Genomic DNA, 25,076 nt, shown 5'->3' with positions numbered 1-25,076 from the left:
CCAAGAAGGAAAGCAGCTGCTGGTGCTGGTATCTCCCGTCCCTTAGGACTAAAGTATAGCTAGTCTCTTTTTTTAATTGAATGAGGAGCTTATGCTGGAAGTTGGGGCCTTCCTTTATTATTCATGATCATTCCAGAATAGCAGAAACATTTGGATTTAGAGAACAATGGTGAAAATCAATCTAACAGTTGAACAACCAAGCTAGTTGTACACTGTTGCTTATTTGTTTTCTAATCTGTTGTCTGCAGGCTTAGTATCATGGAGGTGGTCCTTATTTCTTCAATAATTTATGGGATGGCAGTCCCAGCATCTTCTACCCATCCCTGGTTGCTTTTGTAAAGATGGTTATGAGATATCTTCTAGAACCACTGCAGCCTATCTTATGTATGTAGGCTCAGTGTTTTTATGAAGGGAGTTCCAGAGCTTTGACCCAGTGATAGTGGAGGAAGAGCAACGTGATTGCAGGTCAGGGATGATGTGTGGCTTGGAGCAGAATGTGTAGATGGTGATACTCCCATAAGTATGCTTGTTTTGTCCTTCTCAGTGGTAGAGGTCTCAGGTTTGGAATGTTGTCTTGAAAAATAACCTTTGTGAGTTGCTGCGGTGCTCATAAGCAAAGTGAGTAGTCACAGTCAAGATAAAGCAAACATGATTACTGATCTGGTTTCTCTAGAATTAGCAACGAGGAATTTTTATAAAGCCACCCTGTTGGCACAAGCTTCATTAAGATAGCAAAAATCCAGACATGGATTGTAGTGTACTCCCATGCAATAAAATTAACAATGTTGTGGCAAGGTTAAATGTCTGATTAACACATTATTCAGACCTTCTATGTAGGAGCAAAATGGTTTGTGCTATTCAGCTCTGAAGCTGAAGCTGCCATGAACTCTCCATTTTAAGAAGCTAAATTTAACTCCTATTCAATTGGGCCTTCAGAATTTCTCACAGCCTACTAAGCATTCCAACTCTGTCTACCTGCTGCTTGGCAAGACGTCCTTACAGACACAACGAGCTGTAAGAGTCAAACTCATCTGTCAGGACTGTCAGAACTCAAACCAAGCTTCTCTGTTGCATGTTGACCTCCTGCTCTTATCAGCCCAAGTGAAGAGAAATCTGGCTTATTGTTTTATTTAGCCCATGAACAGCTTGCAACTGCAAAGGAAGTGGAATTTTTGAAACAGTTATAGAGGGCATTAGGCAGTGCTGGGCTGAGGTCATGGCCTTCAACTTTCCACTTCTTAAATCTTCCTCTAAAACACTTTAAGAGAAGGTGAATCTGTGGAAGATTCAGAGATATTGAGGCGGGGTATAGATACCACCTCTGCTTAACTTGGAGAGGTCTGCACAATATTTCTCCCTTGTGTATGCTGTGAAAAGATTTGCAAATATCTTTCCTCATTCTCGTTGCACTAATCCTTCTCAAATATTTTTCAAGGACAGAACTGAATATTTGTTGCCTATTATCAGGAACAAAGAATCAGATGATAGTTTACTAGTTCAGTCGAGTAAAATAAAATACAAAACTGCATAAATGGAGAGGCCGCCCTCTCCCATTCAGAATATGACATCCTTTCAATGATCAGGTCCTCCAAGGAATTTTTTTTGCTTGCCTTGATTTCTTGCCTCTGAGCATTTTGCCTGTTGAAGGACGCATTTTATGAAAATAGTATCACTTTAAAAGCTAGATTACTGCATCCCTAAGATCGCAAATTGTGCAATTTCTGATCTGCTGGGTTGAAATTAAATTGTGGGAATCTGGTGCTGGTTCACCTGTTTGCATCATTCTCCTGTGCAGTTGCTGATTTATCTCAAGCCAAAATTTCAATGACACAATCTCCTTCTGGAACCTAAATATTTGTAGCTGTGTTACTGTCTGTGAAGCTTGTAAATTGGAAAACTCGTGGAACTGGTTTTCCACTTCCAATCACCCTCCAGCTGAAATTCAAATTCTCCCACTTCCCAATGAAATTTCACTGACCTTAACCTTGCAGCATTCATTGAATTTGATTCTCTAATTGTGGAACCAGGGATTACAGGACTTTTGCTGGTATAAAAGGGTTTTCTTGGAGAAATGCTTCACAAATCTGGGCTTCGAATTCAGATGCTGTAGCAGCAACATCCTAGAAAAATCTCAGTAAAATGCTCAGTGAAAGGGGTGGCATGGTGGCACAGTGGTTGGACTGCTACCTTACAGTGCCAGGGACCTGGGTTCAATTGCACCCTCAGCTGGCTTATTCTGCCTCTACCTGTGTAGGTTTTCTTCACATGCTCTATTTTCCTCTCATGGCCCAAAGATGTGCAGGATCGGTGGATTGGCCATGCTAAATTGCCCTTAATGCCTGGAGATATGTAGGTTAGATGGATTAGCCATGGGGGTTGCAGGGAAAAGGTAGAGTAAGTGTGAGTGGACATTTGGGCCAAATGATTTTCCCTGAGTAATTTTTTAAATATTCTTTCCCTTACTCTTCAAATTTTCTTTGCCTGATTTTAAGGGGTGAGATTGTCTTTGTCTTTGTTGGTCACTGACACGGTGATTATAAAGCGTGATCTTTAATGCCAAGAAAGTGAGCCTACATGCAAATAGATAATAATTAGCTTGAGATGGCTTTTACCTGATCATATGCCAACACACAAAACTACCAAGGGTTGTTATTACACTAATTCCTCACTTGAGAATAATAACATATAATCCACATACTTTACCAGCTTTTCTGATGATTTTCTGGGGATTGTGGTCTACATTTTACTTGATTGTCTACCTCTAGCAGGAACCAAGTGATAAGGCAATGACCATACAATACTTTGTTCCTAATCTGCGATGAGAGGTATGGTATTTGTATGAATAGCCCAGTGTGGATTCTGGTCAATGGTGTTAAATTTGATAGTGATGACAATCACATTATCAAAGGGATATGGTTCTGAACACTTGCTGCAGATGTTCATTTCATGACATGTCCACAGTGCAAATGGTACTTGTCACTGAGCAGCCCAAGTATAGATGTTGTCAGGGACTTATTGCAGGCCGAGATGGACTGCTTCATTTCGGGGTATTGTGAATGAGAAACTCTGACAGCCTTAATCAGTTTCCTTTTGGGCAAATTCTGACTTCATCTGAACTAGGTTCCCTTCAGTCCCGATCTCCATTGACTTCAGGTTGTAGTCCAGCAAGTCTATTTGAAGACACAAATTTTCAGAGTCTTGCTCCTTCTTCGAGTTTGACACCCAAAGAAGGAGTGAGAGTCTGAAAGTTTATGTCTTCAAATAAACCTGTTGGACTATAACCTGGTGTCATGTGATGTTTGACTTGGTCCACTCCAGCCCAATTCTGGCACCTCCATATCATGGCCTCCATTGACCTCAACAGCAAGAACACCAACAAGAGCTTGAATTCATGAGGAGCCTTTTGTCATAAAGTGTTTCATAGCAGCATTGTCAAACAAAATTTTAACCAGGTAAGGAAATCTTAATTAGAACAAATAATGAGAAGGGATATTTTCCAATGCATTTGGAGAGAGGTTTAGGAAGGAAATTTTGGCGGTATAGCCAACACTGATGGAGTGATTTTGACCAAAGTTACTCAGCAACACAATTTTTCATTGATATATTGTCTTTAGTTAACAATACATTAACTTCTCAGATACTAACCGTCCATAGAAAACAGTCATCATCAATACCACTCTAACACTAATACACAAAATAACTCTTGGATAAGGTGTTGGTGCAGTGATAATGTTACTAGATGAGTAATCCAGAAGCTCAGGCTGTCGCTGGTGGGATGTTAGTCGCTATGCTGCCTTCCTAAGAAAGTAAAAATAGACACAGGAGGACCAGGACAAGTAGCAAGCTGAGAAACAGCAGCAGGCTGGTGCCTAGCAAGCTGCATGAGAGCTTGCTGCCTCAGGGCCCTTCAAGTTGTGTTTGGTGTGCAGAAGGCCCAGAGACCATACTCCATTTATTGGGGGTGAGCGAGTTGCTCCAGGGAATACTGTGACTGAACTTTGGATATTGGAATAGGAGGCCAACCTGTCCTGATGGCTATGAAGCATACAGCCGTTTTGAACCGCTGTGTGATGGGCAGATCTCTGAATTGTGCACCCACAAATATATCAGGATGGTGACCGATGCCATCTGTGCAAGGTCACACCAGTTCATTTTGCTCCTCTGTGACTGGGTCAGCTGTAACATAGTTGGGTCCTTCCCAATGCAGTCTGCCATTGAATGCACAGGCATAGTACTGAGAGGGCTGTCTCTCAATCCTGGACAATTCCTCAACAAGAAGGGGTTCCATTCATTTTAGTGTGCAAGTGGTCTGTGTTCACTTCCTAGAGGTGTGTATTTCCAACCTGGCAGCTGCTTACCCTGGAGCATTCTCAAGTACCTGGTGCATTTGAGAGACCAGGAGTGTTGGCCATTGGATGATAGTAAAACGTAAAAGAATTATCCTGGGTCATTGCTGTTGCAACGGGCTGAACCTTACATATTTTGTTGGCCAAGTCTGAGTTGTATCTGAATTGGGACAAGGAGGATGTAGGTTTAGAATGTGGGGAGAGGAATGGTGAGATTCTTGTGCAGATTGACATTAGGAACGAGGAGGTATTGAAGGTTTGGTGGGCTTAAAAGTGGACAAATCCCTAGGTCCAGAGGAGTTGTATCCCAGACTGCTGTTGAAGGCATGGGATGAAATTTCAAGAGCTGTGACCTGAGTATTTGATTCCTCATTGGCCTTGGGGAATTACTAGAGGATAACTAATGCGGTTCCACTCTTCAAGAAGGGTGCTAGAGATAGGGAAACAGACTCATCAATGCTAGGTAAAGTATTGGAGAAAATTCTGAAGGAGAGAATTAATTTCCTATTGGTGAGGCAAGGTCTTATCAGGGGTAGTCACCATGGATTTGTCAGTGGTACAACATGCCGAACAAATTTGATTGGATTTTAGGCGACCGAGTGTGTAGATGAGAGTAGTGCAGTTAATGTAGTTTATATGGAATTCAATAAAGTCTTTGACAATATCCCATACGGGAGATTGATAAAGAAGGTAAAAGCACATAGGATCTAGGGCAACTTGGCAAGTTGGATCCAAAGTTAGCTTAATGGTTGCGGTGGTAGAAGGCTGTTTGTGTGACCAGAGGCTGGTGTCCAATAGCATACCACAAGAGTCAGTGCGGGGTCCCTTTTTGTTGGTGATATCTATAAAAAATGACAGCTGAGAATGTGGGGGCATGATAAGTAAGTTTGCAGATGACATAAAGATTAGCTGGGTGGCTGACAGTGAGGGGTTAGGTTACAGGAGGATATAGATGGATTGATCAGATTGGTGGAAGATGGAATTTGACCCTGAAAAATGTGAGGTGTGTTATTTGGAAGAAGGAAGAAGACAAGATAATACTCTATGACTAGCAGAACACTAGGAAGCTCAAAGGGATGGAGACATCTTGGAGTACCCTGAAGGCGGCAGGACAGTTTAGTAGGAAGATTAAGAAGGTTATGGGGCATCTGCCGTTATCTATTGATTAAAAGAGTGGGGAGGTTTTGTTGGAGCTATTCAAAATTTTGGTTAGATCACAAATGAAATACTGTGTGCAGTTTTGGATGGAATACTCTCTCAGAGGATGTGATTGCACTGGAGGGGGTGCAGAGGAGATTGACCAGGATGTTGCCTGGTTTGGGGTTTTTGAGCCATGAAGAGAGACTAGATAGGCTCGGGTTGTTTTCTTCAGAGCAGAGAAGGCTGAGATGGCTCCTGATTGAAGTGTATAAGATTGAGGGGCATGGACCAGATGCAGCTATACCCCTTAGTTGAAGGGCATAATTTTAAGGCGAAAGGCAGGCGGTTTAGAGATGATTTGAAGTAAGACTTTTTTGTCCCAGAGGGTGGTGGGAATTGCAAATGCTTCGGAATGTAGTAGAGGTGAGAAACCTCACAAGTATTAAAAAATACTTGGATGAGCACCTGAAATGTCATAACATTCAAGGCTTTAAGCCAAGTGCTGTAAAGTGGTATTAGTATAGATTGTTCAGCACAGACTTGATGGACTATTGGACCTTGCCTGTGCTGCATGGCTCTATGACACTTTGTGTCATGTTTTTTGGAAGGATTTCTACTTTCAGATCTGGCTGTATCTTACCAAACTCACCCCATTAACTATGCATCCTGCCCAATGGCATCTCTCCCATCCAATTCTGATTCCACCTTACCACATGTTCCTCACAGAACAATTCACCACTGAATGAATATACCAGAATTCATTGGCATTCCCTTCCATTTATGCTGTTTTTAAAAGCTCATGGTGCATCTGTACAAACACTGTCTGACTAGAACTGTCTTGGTCCTGACATTTGCCCTCGGTGTGGCAGATGAAGTGAAACTGGCACTCTAGCGTGTGGGCAGGGATTTGCGGCCCTCATAAGGTAGTGCAGAGGTAGGACTTCCTCATCCCCCCCCCCCCCCCCCAGACCAGACCATGCCAACCTTGTCCAAGGTTACCACCTGCGTTAAAGCAGTCTTAGCCAACTGGAGGCATGCCCAGCACAGTAGGATAAAGGTCATTGACTTTCTCCATCCTGTCACCAGAAGTGCCACTGACATCTTTCTGATGCTCACTATATTTCTGGTAGTTTATCAAATCTCCCACCAGGATTCATGCTGTGCCATTCTCACTATTGTCTGCTGCACCTTTATTTGCTCACTGTCATTCAGCCCCTACCGCCTACAGCACTAACCTTGCATGCCCTCAACCTTGCCTAATCACTTGCTGGGGACACCTCCTCAACTGCATGAAACGTAACAGCTGTGCTACCCACTTTTTTAACTCCTTTGATACCTGCTTTTCTCTCATTCCAGGGGGAAACCAGCCCACAATAGCACAGGAAGAATCGAGGCAGGTGGTGGGCTGCCTGATACTCTGCTCCTCACCACTTTAAGAGGACAGGATCCTGACTCTGCCTGACTGTGGCCAAGCTTGCACTCCCTGAGCTATCCCCTTTGACTTGACTGTGGGCTGCAGACAGCCATGAACAGCTTCTTGTTTTTTGTTTTGTTGTGCTAATGACAAGGCAGAAGCAATATGAGCCTTGTATTTTTGGCTGAAGGGACAGTGTGCAGCAAGACAAGGCAATGCAAAGCAGGGATATTGCCAGTACTGTGGTAGGCTCAGATTGAGGGAGTGCAGTGACAGTGAGTTAAGAACATAGAGACGCAGCCTTGTCCAGTCCATGAGCTGGGTGTGTATCCCTGAGTGCAAGGTACCCCTGCAACAGCACTACAATAACAGTTACGGGGCAGCCTGAACCGCAGCATTGACACATGGAATTGTCCCGTCATTGGATCAAAGATGGGCCATAGGGTTGTTCAAGGCTCGCACATGTTGAATACCAATGTCCACGGACATGGGGTGTATATGGTCAGTGCCCCGTTGGTGCCTGATGTCCGACGTGGAATTTGCTTGAAGTGACAATCTGAATCCACCACGTACCAGCTCACGTTTTCACATTTAAATTTCTCACCATCTAGCTTGCTTTGTGAGTTTAGGATAGAAAGCTGAACATTATTAATATCAGCAAGGTGTTAATCAAGGAACAATGCCCTTTAACTGACAGCTCGCCACTGCTGGACAAGAAACTCGCTGTGCCACCACTGAGCAAAGCACAAGAGATGGAGCAAAATCTTCGTCACATCAAAATCAGCCTTGCTGGAGTTCTCATTCGATTCTGCCATAAATCTCACCATAGCCAATGTCACTTTCACTCCTGTAACATTCCACTCAATGTCTGAGACAGCTCTCCCAACTTAGAGGTTTTAGGAAGGAATTTGCAGGTTTAACTGGGCTTTATATGCCTTCTGATGCCTAGGTGCTGTCAAATGCATCTCATTCTGTTTTTCTGTTCTTTGAAATTGGTTTGAAAAGATTTACTGGGTGACTTCAGAGGACATTTAGGACTCAATCATGTCAATTCTTAATGCCAGTCTACCCCATAAATATTGATAATCCAAAGTTTGAAACTGAAATGGTTTTTAAGATGTGACTGAACAGCATTAACAATGGTCATATACATGGTATCTATTCACAATAAAATAGTAAAATAGTGTTAAGCACCAAGTGTTCAGTTCTGAGGAAGGGTCACTGGACCCGAAACGTTAACTCTTTTTTTTTTCTTCACAGCTGCTGCCAGACCTGCTGAGCTTTTCCAGCAACTTTGTCTTTGTTATAACAAGATGTAGAGCTGGATGAATACAGCAGGCCAAGCAGCCTTGTCTTTGTTTCTGATTCACAGCATCCACAATTCTTTCAGTTTTTGTTAAGTACCATACCCAATTTTCTTAAATAAAATGGCATTAATAGATAAACTGAAACAAGGGCGGCACAGTGGCTCAGTGGTTAGCACTGCAGCCTCACAGTGCCAGGGACCTGGGTACGATCCCAGCCTTGGGCAACTGTCCATGTGGAGTTTGCACATTCTCCCTGTGCCTGCATGGGTTTCCTCCGGGTGCTCCGGTTTCCTCCCACAGTCCAAAGATGTGCAGATTAGGTGGATTGGCTATGTTAAATTGCCCAGTGTTCAGGGGTGTGTGGGTTATTGGGGGATGGGTCTGGGTGGGATGCTTCAAGGGGCAGTGTGGACTTGTTGGGCTGAATGGCCTGATTCCACACTGTGGGGAATCTAATCTTGCCAAATCATTGAGGCTGAGTCCAATGTGGTGCATATTTAGTTCCACTGAATGCTCACCGAACTGTTTTTACAACTGGAACAATGTATTTTTGCCTTGTTTTCAGATAAAGAAGGCAGGTTTATCTTTTTTTTCATGTTTGACCATTGGACAAAGCAGCACGAACAGATTTTTTGAAGTGCTCATTACAGATAATGCAGCTGTGATTGCAGGAATGAAAAAAAAGCTTGGGTAACCATGAAGTGTTTAATGAAGCATATAACATGTGAAAATGTCAAAATTTTCACTCAGCCCAGCTGTGGAGTGTGTAATTTTGATTACCCTGGAGGAATATACTTCCAGATACACACTTAGTGAATTGCTTCAACACAAAATCAGATGGGAGTGTTCTGATTCCTGTCAATCAACAAGGTGAACCTAATTCTACATCCCAACCACCCACTGTCTTATTTGTTCACACTATTGGTGAAAATCTAGAATTCTGGCATATCTTTTTCTATAAATCACATAAATTTGGTATCTAGTAAAAGTCCTGCTTGAGAGTTATTGCCAGAAATAACATGACAGAATATTAAAGACCTGCATGCTCGCTCCCATTCACAACTTTGCTCATTCAAAATCTAGTTGAATGGGATACTTTCACGCTGATGTAAAAAGGATTCCCTTAGATTTGGTCAGACTGTTTTTTATCAAATTATAAACCATTCCTATCTAGGCACTCATTAATTTGTTAACTTTTAGTCTGATTTGTTTTTACTTCATTGTTTCTTTCTCACTTTCCTATTTACCATGTTATTACTTGAAGCTAATCAAAAACCCAAGACAATTTGTATACATACAGTATGTTAAAATATTTGGTCCATGCATGCATCCAGTTTTTAAAATTGTTTTTATTAAACTCATGTTTCTAATAAAATCTATATGAAAACCTCACTCTGGATGTAGATTCTCCTGCTTATGCTGGTACTACGGTACGTCAGTTCTGCTTTCCTAGTTAGCCTGTGTGAAACTGCTGTGTTCATAGAATCAGAGAGCTGCACAGCATGGAAACAGACTCTTCAGTCCAACTCATCAATGTCAACGAGATATCCTAAATTAATCTGGTTCCATTTGCCGGCCTTTAGCCCATATGTCCCTGAACTCTTCCTGTTCATATACCCATCCAGATGCCTTTTAAAATGTTGTAATTGTACCAGTCTTCACCACTTCCTTTGGCAGCTTGTTCAATACATGCACCACCTTCTGTGTGAAAAGTTTGCTCCTTCAGTCCCTTTTAAATCTTTCCCTTCTCACCTTAAACGTACACTCTCTAATTAACAGCCATATGGAAGAACAAAGTATGAAATTAATGGAAAAATGTCTACTTTGAAATGTAGAACATGTCCACCTGGGATACCTCTCCCTGCTTTCTGCCACCACTTTACCTGGGACATGTTTGATTGTGACTGTTAAGGTTAAGGTCCTTCAGGGCTGCTCTCTCATCAGAGGAAGATGACTGTTGATGAGTTTAACCTGAGGATCAGCCTACCACAGGTAGGGGACAAGTTTGAGAATGTAGGGCTTTCAAAATAATGTCAGCTGGTATGGGAATTGAACCCACAAATCATGTCTCTGTATCTCTGCAGTATGTGCATGCATAGTTTTTAACCCTACACACATATCAGCACATCCTTTCACTATAGCTTAATAACCTCTAATGCTTGAATTTATTTAATCAATTTTGAAATTTTCTTCAGAAAATTGAATACCATCAAATTAGTTACAGTTATAGTTCTGGTAATTAATGAGCTTGTGCTTGTGCATTTTAAGCACTTGGAAAAAAAATCTGGTCAAAATATTGTGAAATGAAGCACTCTTTTTCCCTGTAATCTTCAGTAATTTAGGAGAGGTGGCTTTCATTTACCACATCACTCTTTCCTATCTTAAGACTGATGGCACACAGGTTTGCATTTAGGAGAATTATCTACCATTCTTTACGATACCAGTTATCAATATTTCTTACTGTAAAATTGATGTGCTGTCTCAACTTTTCCTGACACACTGGCTCTGCTCTCCTTAACCCTGCTCTGCCTTCCCATTCTCCCTGATGTGATAGGGTGATTCACCAATAAGGAAACAGTGAGGAATGAACTTTTTAAAATGCGAAGCCTCACAATTCAGATGAGTGAACCTGTGATATACATAATATAAGCACTAATGGAAAATGTGTGATCAACATTTGTAGGCTAGATAGTTGTAAGCTGCAGTTTGCAGAATTCAGTCCTTGTTCTTCATAACCATCTTACAGTATTTAAGCCAGTTGACAACTCCATTCTCTTCCGACAGTCCAATGCGGTTTTCTTGGTGTAAAACCCCTCTTGGTAGCACTCTTTTATATGTTCCGAAGTAACCAGCATATCACTGACAATAAAATTTCAACTTCAATAGAAATATCTCTTGGGTTTTTCCATGCCTTTGTTTCTTGGTAAATTTATTTGATACTCGTTTCTTTATTAACATTTAAGAATTGTAGAATCCCTACAGTGTGGAAGCATGCCATACTGACCTTTTGAAGAGCGTCCCACCTACACCCAGCCCTATCCCCGCAAATCCCCCAACCTGCACATCTTTGGACTTTGAAAGAAAAACCAGACCATCCAGAGGAAACCTGCACAGGTGCAGGGAGAATGTGCGGACTCTACGCAGACAGTCACCCAAGGCTGGAATCAAACCCATGTCCCTGGCACTCTGGCAGCAGGGCTAACCACTGAGCCACTGTGCCACCCAGCTCAGCTGTGAGTTTGAGAAATTTTACCCTGAAATTGTAGGCAGACAGTACTTGTCCCTGACCTCAAAATTGCTGTCTCAAAAGATCTAGCGATCTCTTGTGGCATGGATTGTCACTTTGCTGATGCCAGTGTGAAGTTGATGACCGTTCTTGGACACCTCTGCGCAACCAGCCGCAGAGATGTCATCAAGCAAGGGAACAGCAAATCACATCAGAGTATACTCGCAGGTAGGAAACCAGAAGAAAGCAAAACTTACATTGATATAGTTCTTTTCACGATCACAGAATATCCCTAAGTGCTTTGCAGCCAATAGAGTAATCTTTGGTGTAATAAAGAAAATGTGGTATTTAACCACAACAAACTTTCATAAGCAGCTATGCGGTAATAAGCAGATGATCTGTTTTTGTGCTATTGTTTGTAGGATGACTATTGGATAACTGTATCCATAGTTGGTGACATTTGACAAAAGGGAATAACTCCCCTAATCTTTAAAATAATGCCACAGATCTTTTTCATCTCCCTAAATTGGCCTCATCTGAAAAATGGCACTTTAGACGGTGCAGCATTACCTCAGCACTGCACTAGATTGGCAGTCTTAAATTTTTAAGAGTGGAACTTACTCAGAGTCTTGTGAATTCACAAGTGAGAATGCTACCATCTCAGCCTTGGCAAGAAAGCAAAATCTACTGAATATTCTTAATTAAAATTTTCTGAAAACAAAATAAATGATTGGGATGTACACATGGGATTATGATAGGAATTGAATTACCATGAGTAAAGTTTTGAAAAAAAAATTCCATGAATATAAAATTAGTTTCTCAGGGCCAGTGGGACATTTATCAGAGTAACATTAAAGACTAATTAAAGCCACGGGAATCCAAGGTAGAAAATGGCACTGGATCAGAAACTGATTATTGTATAGGAAGCAAAGAGACCCATGTGATAGAAGACACAAATGCACAGTAATTTTGAGACAATTCTTTCAGCCCTGTTGTTTTTACCCCAAATTAGTGAAACGGTGGCAAAATTGTTGGCAGTGACAACATAGCAATTGCTATCAATTACTGAGTGACTGAGTACAGGCAATCCTCAGGTTGTGAGCAGGTTCTGCTCTGGAGTCTGTCCACAGCTCCGTTTGCATACAAGTCAGAACACAATGCATGACAATATAAAGAAACTGTTCAAAAGTTCAGAAAATGTTAGTATGTTGGGTCTTTCACAGTGTACCCCTATATGAGATTGTGTTTGTAAGTATGAGCTTCTGTAAGACAGGCATTCACAAACTGGGGATTCCTGTACCTTGAGCATACACTTCTCCCTCTTTTCTAACTTCACTTAAAGATACCCAGCAAAGTTACAGAGTTGAGAACTAAAAGTAGAACATATTGTAATTATCTGATCCGGTTGGAGTATTCATCTTATTGGAGGCTGCTGCTGGGATTGCTGGTCATTTTTACGTATAATCCCTTGTATCTACTTCGAATTGGAATTGACAATGCACAATTTCCATTAGCTGTGGAGTCCCCTCTGCTGAAGTGATCATTGAGATTCTGCTACATTGACAGTGATATTATGCAATCAGCAGATTATAATGCTTTACCCATTTAATTTCTAGGTCACCCTTCAATCCATCAGCTAAAATTTAGTTGAAGATTACCAGCATTTGTAGGGGATACGTTATTGTTGTTCTAAAGAAGTCATTAATGTCTTTATTTTGACCAGGTTGATTCCCTCCTCATTGCAGAGAAGAAAATTTTGCTTGAATTGTGTTTGAATGACAAATTGCACAATATTTTTCTGTTACATTTGTGACCTTAAATGTCCGCAGGAGTGGACAAAATTTCTCCTTTAGCCTGTTCTGTTGTGCTCTATGATCATGCCTCATCTTCTGCCTTAAATCCACTTTCACACCTGCTCCTGAGGACCCTTAATTTCCAGAGAGACCAAATAACCATCTGTCTCAAATTTCAATGTATTCAATGATGGAGTATCTACCACCTTTTGGAGTAGAGAACTCCAAAGATTCACAGTCCCGTGAGTGAAGAAATTTTTTCTTCATCTCACCTTTATGCTGTAACTATATACCCTAGTGTCCTAGATTCCTCAGCCAGGAAAACCAACTGCTCTGTCTCATAATCTTGTGTGTTTCAATGAATATCTCTCTGTGTTAGCCTTAACCATTGGAAATTATTGCAACAATGACTTTGAAAGTTCCACAGGAGTATTTTTGTGGGCCTGGTTCCTGGCAATGAATGAAAGCTTTTCACTCACTTTATTTTACTGTATTTCTCACTGTAAAATACACGAGACAATGAAAACTTTCAAAAGGTATTTGTACATATGCGAGACAAAAAGGGATTTATCTATTTATATTTAGTCGCAAAATAAGTAATCCTGTCTCATAACTGAAAAGGCCTACCCTAAAGAGATTGTTAAATGTTAACTTGTGGTCCTCTTTTAGAACATAGGAAACATCTACTTTTTACTTCCCTACTGTGAACTGCGGTGATCTCCAGTTCTCGTGGCTGGATGGAATGGAGCTCAATGCTGCTTAGCAACAGCATGAAATTTACTTGAAACTATTCGAAGAAACTTTGCATTGAGCCGGCAGAAGTGTTGTTTGATTTTGAACCAACACGTGATTGGATGGGTATTCAGACATAGAAGAAAGGTTGCCACTTTTAAAGAGGCAGGCATTAGGGTTTGTTATGCAATGGGTAGGCTCATGCATTTCTGATTGTTCAATGTTGAACTCATGTCAGTACACTGTGTGGGTGCTGGCATGTACTGGGTATTATGTAAATCCTCAATGAAGTAACCTGCAGTGCATGAGTTGACTCTATATGCAGGCATTGCTGCTGAACTCTGTCCTAATAACTGAACACAAATATCAATTTGCGCACATGGTATTGAATTTCAGTTGATGTCACCCTATAACTATAAATTGCTACAAACTATATATTGTAGATTACACTCCTCAATAGTTGATGATTTCCTTGGCTTCCTAATAACGGGTTCCAAACTCGTCACTGTTTCACTAATGTATGTACTGTTCTACTCTAGTGGTTTGCATTATTTGGAAATTTTCTCTAATAAAGCACCTCAAAGTGATGTGATTTCAGGCATCATTCATGAGCCCTGTAGTTTGTTTCTCCACCAGAGTTAAACAGAAAATGTGGAACATATTAAATGGCATTGAAGCATTACGGATGAATATTCCGTTATTTTGGAGCTTTGGCAGGGAGCCTAGAAACGGATGGAACCCCTTCTCGGGGAAAGTTGGCAAAAGCCCAGAAAAATGACACCTCAAGAATAATCTCAATTTTTATGGCTATGATGTAAATCAACAGCTTCATGATCATCTTTAGCTCTGGTATACTCAGCATTCTCAACATGTATTGGAAGAGAAAGGGAAAGATAAGTACATGAGAGATAATGGGCCTGCTGTGTTCATCCAGCCTCACATTTTATTATCAAAGATAAGTACATGCCAGTTTAAAAGGGAAGTCTAGATTGCTGTCGCATTCTGTCATGAAATCCCACTTGAAAATTCTGAAACTGTACATTTTACACCTGGTAAATTCTTTTTTGTTTTATGCACTTTGCAACAAATTGATTTGGTAATTTTACCAAAAAATATGCAGCAGCATTTGGCCTTTTAACACGCTAACCAGATGGACATGTCCCCCAAAAGTGATTTCAGCAGTCAAACCTGTGCATTCAATCACCCTGTTCTGCCAGTTCAAACAGTGAAGGAAGAATTGCATTTACTTAATGCTGCTTTGTAATCTCAAGTCATCCCAAAGCATTTTATAGCTGATAGATTACTTTGGAAATGCAATCATTGTTGTATTGTGGTATACGAAATGCCACTGTAGCAAGCTCCCAAAATCAATGTTGGCTGCTTTGTTGATAATTGTGGGATAGGTATTGGCCAGGGCACCAGGGATTCATGAGCTGTTCTTCTTTTAAAAATAGTATCATGAGATCTTTCACAACTATGTAAGTGACAAAGCCTCAGTTCAATGTTTCATTAAAACTATAGCACCTCTGACTGTGCAGCACTCCCTCTACTGCACTCAGCTTGGAATTGAACGTACAGCATGCATATTCAGAGCCATGAATGCCACCAGCTGAACCCTACTTTCACTCTTTTCCCAGCAGTGTTGTTTTAATTGTAGTGCTGGGGTATGTGCATGTGCCTTAGAGTGTGATTCTTATTTTAGGAAGGAAAGGAAGAATGTTCAATTTTCAAATAAAATCACGTGTTTGAATTTTTTTCCACTGGTACTTTAATTGTCAAGGGGAAAAGAAATTCGTCTCTGTCCACATTTTTCTTATTGATTGGAATTGCATTCTTGTTTTTTCTCATGCTGTGCATCTTCCTTATGCTGACATAATAAGCTGGAGACTGTAGAATTAGTGATTGCGCCACAGAAAGTAGCCACTCAGCCTATTCAGCTGACTCCTGACAGGTGCATCCCTGTGGCTGTGTAAATTTTTCTTTTCACATATTTATTCAATTTCCATTTCAAAGCTTTAAGTAAACTGGCCTCCACCATACTGTCAGGCAGTAAATTCCAGGTTTCACTATATGCAAAAGTAATTGCTCATATTACCTCTAGTTTCTTTACTAATCACTTCCCTTGGTTTGCAATCCCTGATTTAGTGGGAACTGGTTCTGTCTCTATCCTCTGCTCAGGTTTTTCAACACTTTTACAAATAAGTCCTATGGGGAATTCAGCAACAGTACCCAGAGTGTGGTGAGGATGAGGACCTACTTCAAAGCATGAATGAGACAAATAGCATTGAAGCATTTAAGAGGAATCTACTAGAGTATAAGGGAGAGAGGAAGAGAAGGATATATATTGAGGCAGGAGGAGGTGAGGAAAAAGCATGAACATTTGACTACGCTTTCATCCAAATGACTTGCTTCTGCACTGTTAATACTTTGAAGAAAAGAATGTAATGTCCTTCTACTGTGTCTCTCAGGAAATTAGTTAGTAAAACTTTAGCAAAATGATGAGAGATATAGAACATTTTGTTAATTTTGAATACCTTACTTAATTGCCAAATTCATGAGGTAAGATGGTAAAAGAGTGGGAGGGAGAGGAGAAAAATGGTAAAACCAGGGAGTCATTTTGAGGTTGTTCTTTAGAAATATTGAATGTGAGTCTCTTTTCTGTGATGCAATTGTGGCTTCTATTCATAGATTGGGAGATGACATACTGAAGCTGTAAACTGCAGGAAATCTTATTGATATCCATGGCTTTTAAAGAAGTCTCTCAGGATGTCACAACATGCATTTAGATTCTCTATTGGCCTACAGAGTAATTAGACAGGACCAAATTGCTTTTCTGCCTGAAAGGAAGATGGAAGGCGAGTTGGGATTTTATGAGACTATGGAGATTAGTGCAAAGGTTAGGAAGAATATATGCATTGCTTACGTCAATTTTTAAAAAGGGCTACGGAGAGAGTGCAGGAAAGTGGAGTTGAAATGCCCATCAGCCATGATTTAAATGGCAGAGTGGACTTGATGGGCCGAATGGCCTTACTTCCACTCCTATGTCTTATGGTCTAAAAATACTTTTAACTTAATGCCTCACGGGATCTTGTGAAGAAAGTGAAAACCATAGAGTACATCAGGCAAAATTTTGGATTGTATCTAGCATGTGAACTTTGCTATGTTAAGGTGGTTAGACTTTCAAATGGAGGCAGATTTGATTGTGGTTTTAAAAAGAAAGTTGGATGATTATTTGAAGAGGAAATATTTACTGGCTGGTGAAGAAAAGACAGACATTGAGTTGCTCTTGGAAGGAGTTGGGACAGGCACTACAGGCAGAATGGCTTTTGTCTGTGCTAGCACAGTTTAAGGGAACAGGAGCAATAAGGTAAAGTTGTCCACCATTTCTCAGTTGGTTTGATTCTGAGACAGTGTGATGCTCGACTTCAGACTGACCAAAATAGATACATTTTGAAAGCAGCCTAAGTTTAACTATCACTGAGCAATTTGCAGGCCTGCAAAATAATTATTGTGCCATATTTTACCAAGAACATTTAATTTAGTCTCAACTCTTAAGTTGCTGAGTGTTCAGTGAGAGGACATGAATGTATAGTGTTGTTGTGAAGTAGATAAATAAAGTGTAAATAGAGTTAAGATTTGCCTTGATGCTGGAGGACAACATGTTTTGTCCAATGGTTATTTGTGATTATTATTTACTTGCACAACTATAGACGAAGCTATTGAAAAAATGTGTATCAATGGAAAACTATAATGTAGTGTAGGAAGTGATGGAATTTTCATGTTAATAATACAGCCTGTATGTTTGTTTTCTTTACTGTTTAGTATTGGTCTAACAATTTAGATGTTTTCTGTCATAATTCTATGACTGAAAGTGTAAAAGTTGTAATAGACATAAAGTGCTGACACCTATGATGAAACCCATGCTCATCTTGTATCATACTGTTTGGCACTTTGACTACTTTAGTAGGTGACAGTTTCCTGAATGTCTTGATGTAAATGAAGATGGGCGTTTTGGAGTAGGAACAAAAGAAATTATAGCAAAGAATAGGGAAATGGAAGAGAAGTAAGAAAAGTATTTTGTGTCTCTTTTCACAAGTGACAAACAAGTTACCAGTGATTGTGTGTACCTCAGAGTGAGGGAACTTAAAGTAATTATTATTAGTAAAGAAAACCCACAATAGAAATTAATGCAACTAAAAGCTGCCAGATCTGCAGGACCTAATGACCTGCATCATAAGGTTCTGATAGAGGTCGCAGCATAGAATGTGATGCATTGCTTTAGATCTTCTAGAAGTGCCGAACCTCTAGAATAGTTGCTATAGATTGGAAAATAGCAAATGTACCCCTCCTGTATAATGATGAAAAGAGAGAGAAAGTAGGGGACTACAGGTCATTTAGCTTGACATCAGTAATAGCTGAGACTTGCTGTTAAGGATATGATAATAGCGCTTAAATAGCTTAACCAGGTAGAGTCAACACGGATTTATGAAGAGAAAATTATGTTTGACAAATCTGTTTGTGGATCATGAGATCACATGAAAGAAAAGCAGGGTAGGCTGTTCACTCCTCAGGCCTGTTTCCATTTACTGACTGATCTAGAATGAGCGGTGTGATTTTACGGTAAGGAGTAGCAGATTAAAAATACAGATGGGGAGAAATTACCTCTCTGAAAGGATCAGGATTCTGTGGAATTCAATGGCCCAGAGTGTGTTGGATGCTGAAATATTGAGTAGATTTAAGGAGGTGATGGACTGATCTTTAATTAGTAATGGGTTGAAGGGTTATGGAGATCTGGTAGGAAGGTGGAGCTGAGGCTGAGCTGAGATCAGCCATGATCATATCAAATATTGGAGTAGGCTCAAGGAACTTAATAGCCTACTGTTGTTCCTAGTTCTTATGTTCTTATGATCCCTCTGTGGCTTTAACTCCGAGATAGTAGGGACAGCTGATGCTGGAGAATCTGAGATAACAAGGCGTAGCGCTGATGAACACAGCAGGCCAGGCAGCATCAGGGGAGCAGAAAAGCTGACATTTCGGGTCTGGACCTTCTTCAGATATATCTATATAATTCTTTGAGGAATCGACAAGATAGATGCTGAAAGTTATCTTTCCTTGCTGCTGAGTCTAGATCTCAATTTATACTGTCTCATAATAAGGGATCATTTTAAGACTGAGGTGAAGAGATTTTTACTTCACTGTGTTGTGAATTTTTAGCCCAAAAGGCTATAGATGCTCAATGAGTATATTTTAAGACTGAAATCAATAAAACTTTGGGCTCAAAGGGAATCAAGTTATTTGTAAATGTGGTGAGAAAGTAGAGTTGATGTAGAAGTTCAGTTGTGATCTTTCTGAATGAGGGCTTCTCTGGCTACACCTCATTCAATCTTTTATGTGAATTGACTAAGATCAACCCTAAATAAGTTGGAACTGATGAAATGTAGTTTGTTTTTTTTCCCAATTCATGAACACATGCGAACATTCAAACTGAAATATTTTCAGCATTTTCTGTTTTTGTTTCAGATTTCCAGCATTTGCAGAATTTTGCACTCAAATATCCAGGGTTCAAAAAGTAGCAACAAGCTTTTCACTCCTCTGAAGGACTTTCTAAATTTCAGCGTATTATTTTTGGTTCTGAAATTTTCTGCAAATGCTGGAAATAATGTCACCAGTTTGATCCTGTTTATTGAGGAAAAGATATACATGGCTTGAAGACATTCCAGAGAAGATTCACTTCGTTGATCCTGAGTGTGGAGGACTGTCTTATGAGGAGAGGTTGAGGAGATTGGTCCTGTACACATTGATATATAGTAGAATAAGGGATGATTAATTAAAAGATACAAGGTTGTTAGGGGATATCATAAGGTAAATGTTGAAAAGTTGTTTCGCTTTGTGGGTGAGTCAAAGACCAGCGGGTGTAATCTCAGAGTAAGGAGCCAGATGCTTAAGACAAAGATGAGGAGGAATTTCTTCTCTGAGGCTTGTGAATCTGCGGAATTCTTTACTGTAGAGGTCCGTTGAGGCTGGCTCATTAAGTACATTCAAGTCTAAGATATTTTCAGTAAGTGAATCATGAGTTATAGGGGTAAGGCAGTAAAATGGAAGTGAGGATTATTAGATCAGCTGTGATCAAAGAATATCAGGTCACATTCACTGGGCTGTATGGATGCTTCAGCTCCTACATCTTATGAGCTATATCCTGTTGCATATTGACTGCACATTCTTTGAAGGAAAGGTTACCAGTATGCTGGGCTCAATGTTATGCTGTGAATAAACAGGCAGGAGCTTGGAACATCTGAGCCTGCTCTTTTCAATGATGTATATATTGTGAACAAATGGAACAGGAATGGGAGATACTTCCCTTTGCTTCATTTCCATTCAAGTACCAGGAAATGTTGCAAAGGTTCATTCACTGCTGAGGCACAATGAAATATAGTGTATTGCTTGCAAAACAGCTTTTAATTTTTTAACAATATGTCATGAAATCAATTTCTATCAGATTTGTAGGAGGTTAACAAAGCAGAAGTAATAAATGTAGAATTTTAACAATCTATTGCCCCAGGTAGCATCACAGCATTAACGTTGAGTAAATAATTTTCTTGACTTTTTCACAATGTAAAAAGGGTAATAATATGTTGGCATTCTGCTTTTCATTTCTCCCTATTTTAGTTTCCATTGAATTCAGCTGTTCTCCTTGAGTCTTTTACAGAACACAGAAAGGTTTTATTTTAAACTTCTGTAGATGTGGAGTTTAACTTGAGATGACGTGGTTTAATGTGATTCAGAATCTAAATCACAAATTCAGATTCAAACTCTAAACTTGAAGTTTGGATTTCATACCCTTTCAGTTACATGCTAATAAAATTGATAGGTACTTAGGTAAAGGTTACTGTACTTTTCCCGTCTTGTAAGTGTTAGTTTGATGCATATACCTGTCAGCAAGAAACTTCTGGTCAAGCCCCAAGATGAGTGGATGGCTGTATATCAGGGTCGGCATCTTTCAAATGAAATGTTACACCAAATCTATGTCAAAGATGTGGTGCTGTTCAAAGTAAAGCAGAGTTGTACTGTTGTTATGGCTAATTTTTGTCCCTCAGCTAATGCAATCAAAGATTTTCTGTCCAATTTTCTTAAGTGCTTTTAGTGCAAACTTGTGGATAAACTTGTTTGCTGGGTTTTCCAATATAGCAACATGACTGAATTTTAAGAGTAATAGGTTGGCTGGAACGTGCCATGTGGAAATGTGAAGATATGAAAAGTGCTGTATAGATGCAGACTTCTTAAGGGACTTGATAGGGAAGATGCTGAAATATTGTTTGTTCTCGTGGGAAAGTCTAGGACCAGAGGGCACAATCTCAGAGTAAACAGGTGTAATTTAAGATTGAAATGAGGAGGAGTTTCTTCTCTCAAAGTTGTGAGTCTTTGTCACAGAGAGCTATGGAGTCTGAGTCTTTGTTGTATATTTAAAGCTGAGATAGTTTCTTGGTCTGTTGGAGAATCAAGGGTTATGGTGGAAACACTGGGAAGTGGACATAAGGAATGTCAGATTAGCCATGATCCTATTGATTGCCAGTGCAGACTCAAGGGACAAAAGAATCTGTTTCTTTCTCTATTTCTTATGGCCTTATGGTCTTGGTTGTTTTAAATGCACTTTGCATCAATATGTTCGTGTTGTTTGGCTTCAGCTAGTTTGGTAACGCTTCTAACTATTTCAGAAATGAAATTTAATCTCAGTCTCACGAGACTATGGAAATAGAGTGAATATTTCCATTTCCCACATCACCAGTAGCATATTAAATTCACTGGTTGTTTACTTTTTCACTGTTGGGACCAAGTGAACGGGAGAGCAGGTCAGAACAGCCCTTTTCCTCACAGGCATGCTGTCTTTGAATGAGGCAATGATTGGTAAATTTACCTTGCAGTCTCATTGCTGACGATTTTGAGCTGCTTATTTGTGATCCTTGTGAGAAATGTAGCAATCCAAACCGTTTCGATCACCCCATTATCAGAAGGATATGATATTTTTGGAGATGAGGGAGGAGACTGATGTGGATTTACCCAGAAATGTTAAACTTTAGCTATGAGGAAGTATTGGATGGATGGGTGTTTTCTATTTTGAAACCGAAGAAGTTGACAGGAGATTTACATGAGGTCTGTAACATTACACAGATCCTTGATAATGTGGATAGGGAGTATGAAATTCTCTTAGCAGAAGGATCAATAGGAGATATAGATAATAGGAATCGGTGAGAATATTAGAGGGGAATTGAGTATTTTCTTTCACCCAGAGGGTGATGAGTACGGAAAGTATGGTAGAGATGGAAGCCCCTTGTTGCATTTGAAAAAACACAGAAATGCACTGAAGGTACATATTACAGGCCAAAGACAAAGTGCTTGAAGGTTAGATCAGGCTGTTTTGCAGTCAGCACAGGGAGAGGAGGTGGAATGATTCCTTCTGTGGCATATGTCTCTATATTTAACTGATCTTTGGTTGGAGCACTGCAGATGGCACAGCATGATGACCATCGATGCCAGCTTTCATGTCTCAGTCGCAGAGCAAAAATTCCTAAATAATGTATCAGGTAGATCCACACCCCCCCCCCCCCATTCTATTCATCCTATGTCCAGGACCATTCTTAAAAAAAGGTAGCTTTTTGACTACTTCTGTTTGAGCTTTTCAGTTATTTAAATTTTCTTTATACAGTGATGAAAAGGTGACTTCTTAAAACTCAAAATATCATTTTAAAGTAGGTAGTAGCAGAGTTAATATGAATAACATAATAGGCATTTCCATGTTCATAAGCAGTGTGTAGGTGTGGCTTTTTTTTCTTCTAATATCCTTATTCTCATTTTTTGGTGTTGGCTAGATTTCTGTCTTGTGGACATTCCTTGTCCTCAAAATGAATCATTTTTTTTCTGCAAATGTTCATCTCTGTGTAATACATCAGCAATTATGGGTGGAAGTTTCCCCATCCTTGAGTATTGTGAGAAATGGTGGGAAAATGTGGCGTGGATGGAGAAAAATCAGAATTGCGATTATGCAGAGAAAAAAGCCTTGATTTGCACCTTAAGCTTCAAATGGCGACTTCAGAATCTTACTGTGGTGAGGTAACTCCCTTTTGCATCTCATTATTAGCCCATGTCATCTAATTTTTCCCACTTCCAATTCTCTCCGTTTCCAAGAAACAAGACAGTGCCAATTCTTGATTTGAGAGTCAGAGCATGTTTCTGGCCGTAAGGCCATTCAGCCCATCGAGTCCACATCACTATTTAATCATGGCTGATGGGCATTTCAACTCCACTTACCTGCACTCTCCCCATAGCCCTTAATTCCCTGCCAGATCACGAATTTATCAAACTCAGCTTTGAAGACATTAACGTCCCAGCCTCCACTGCGCTCCGTGGCAATGAATTCCACAGGCCCACCACTCTCTGGCTGAAGAAATGTCTCCTCATTTCTGTTATAAATTGACCCCCTCTAATTCTAAGGCTGTGCCCAAGGGTCCTAGTCTCTCCACCTAACGGAAACAACTTCCCAGCATCCACCCCTTCTAAGCCATATATTATCTTGTAAGTTTCTATTAGATCTCCCCTCAACCTTCTAAACTCTAATGAATACAATCCCGGGATCCTCAGCTGTTCAACGTATGTTAGGCCTCGCATTCCAGGGATCATCCGTGTGAATCTCTGCTGGACACGCTCCAGTGCCAGTATGTCCTTCCTGAGGTGAGGGGTCCAGCAGTAACTTGCCACTTGCCTGCCCTGACCTTCATCAGACACTATCTTTGCTATAATATCCTTGAAAGCTCCATGGTCAGCATCTTCCTCAATTCTTCATTCACATAAAGAGGGATTGTCAAACTACCGGCCTCACCATATCATCATGCCAGGTCAGTTTCTACAGCAGAAATGATTGAACTTTTAGCTTTATTGCTTCATTTCTTCTACTTCATACTAGGAAGGTCTATCTTGTTTAACTTTTAACTTAGTTCTTTGTTTTTTGAGCTATGCTAAGAATGGCTACAATATTTAACTTTTGACTTTTTATGGTATTTATTTCTCTTTATCTAATCTTACTATTTTGTACCTAGGTATTTGCACCCAAGATGGTGGTGTGTGTGGTGACATTGCACAATTTTCACTGTATTCCTGTACTTTGTACTTGAGTAATGTGACAATAAAGTCTAAATCTAAATCTAAATCATGCATCTATACACAACGTTACCTTATGGCCCTTAACTTTTCATGCTCACTTTGTGCTTGCTTGGAGGTTGTCAGATTCGATGGCTTGCGTTGCTTTTAACAGTAAGGGAGAGGCAGGCAATTTATGGTGTGGAGCACTGATCAGTCAAAGGGGTGGACATGGTTACACAGGCCATGTCAATGCTATACCTTCATGAACCAGTGGATTGCACCACAACAAGTGCCTGCATTTCAAGCAAATAGTCATGTTTGAAAGTCAAATTGGAAGAATCCTGAATGAAGTCAAGGGGACTACAGTGAGTCTGGAATATCACCATAGTCAGACAAGAATGCAGTCAGTTCTAGTCTAGGAGTCATGGTCAGTCAGTGGCTATTACCTGTTGGAGACCAGGGATCCATACGTTTGAAGCCCAGGGGTCAGGTAAAGGTCAGTGCATACAGTGTTGGGATTACAGGTGGGCCAGTCATTGAGACATCAAGCAGCTGGGCAATTTTCCCTGCAATGAAGCAAAAGGAGGAATTGAATATGATGGAAGGGAATGCAATAGCTGTTAATTGTGATCCAGAAGCAGGAGAGGAGGTGAGGTGGCCCCACTGAGTACATGAGAAACTCAGCAGGTATGAAGAGTGAGTAGTGAAGCAGTATGAGGTGAGTGAGAGCCATTGAGTGGAAATGATGTATGCAATTGTGGGAGTTGTAGTACATGAACCTTCGTCAGATGCACATCCAGAGGCAGGGTAAGTCAGAGCACCAGGTAACAGGGATAAGATAGTGGCACTGACTTGTGAGGGACTCAGAAGATCTTTAACCTTCTTTCTGCACTTCTGGCACAAGGCACTGACCAGGGCCCTATCTAGTTCTGACATGGCCTCATTTGATAGTCAGCAGGAAGAAAACCTGCCCTTCCTTGCACCAAC

The 25,076-nt window shown here is 40.4% G+C and overlaps 1 protein-coding gene across 3 annotated transcripts in view; it reads left to right on the top strand.

Moving 5' to 3' along the window:
• mpp2b (MAGUK p55 scaffold protein 2b) overlaps nt 1–25,076 on the top strand; it is a 529,160-nt gene that overhangs the window by 16,360 nt on the left and 487,724 nt on the right. The window lies entirely within an intron of this gene.

Source organism: Stegostoma tigrinum, chromosome 31 (genome assembly GCF_030684315.1).
Source record: "Stegostoma tigrinum isolate sSteTig4 chromosome 31, sSteTig4.hap1, whole genome shotgun sequence".
Classification (NCBI taxonomy): domain Eukaryota; kingdom Metazoa; phylum Chordata; class Chondrichthyes; order Orectolobiformes; family Stegostomatidae; genus Stegostoma; species Stegostoma tigrinum.
Note: the sequence above shows the minus strand (reverse complement) of the source record. Positions and strands in the feature narration are given on the sequence as shown.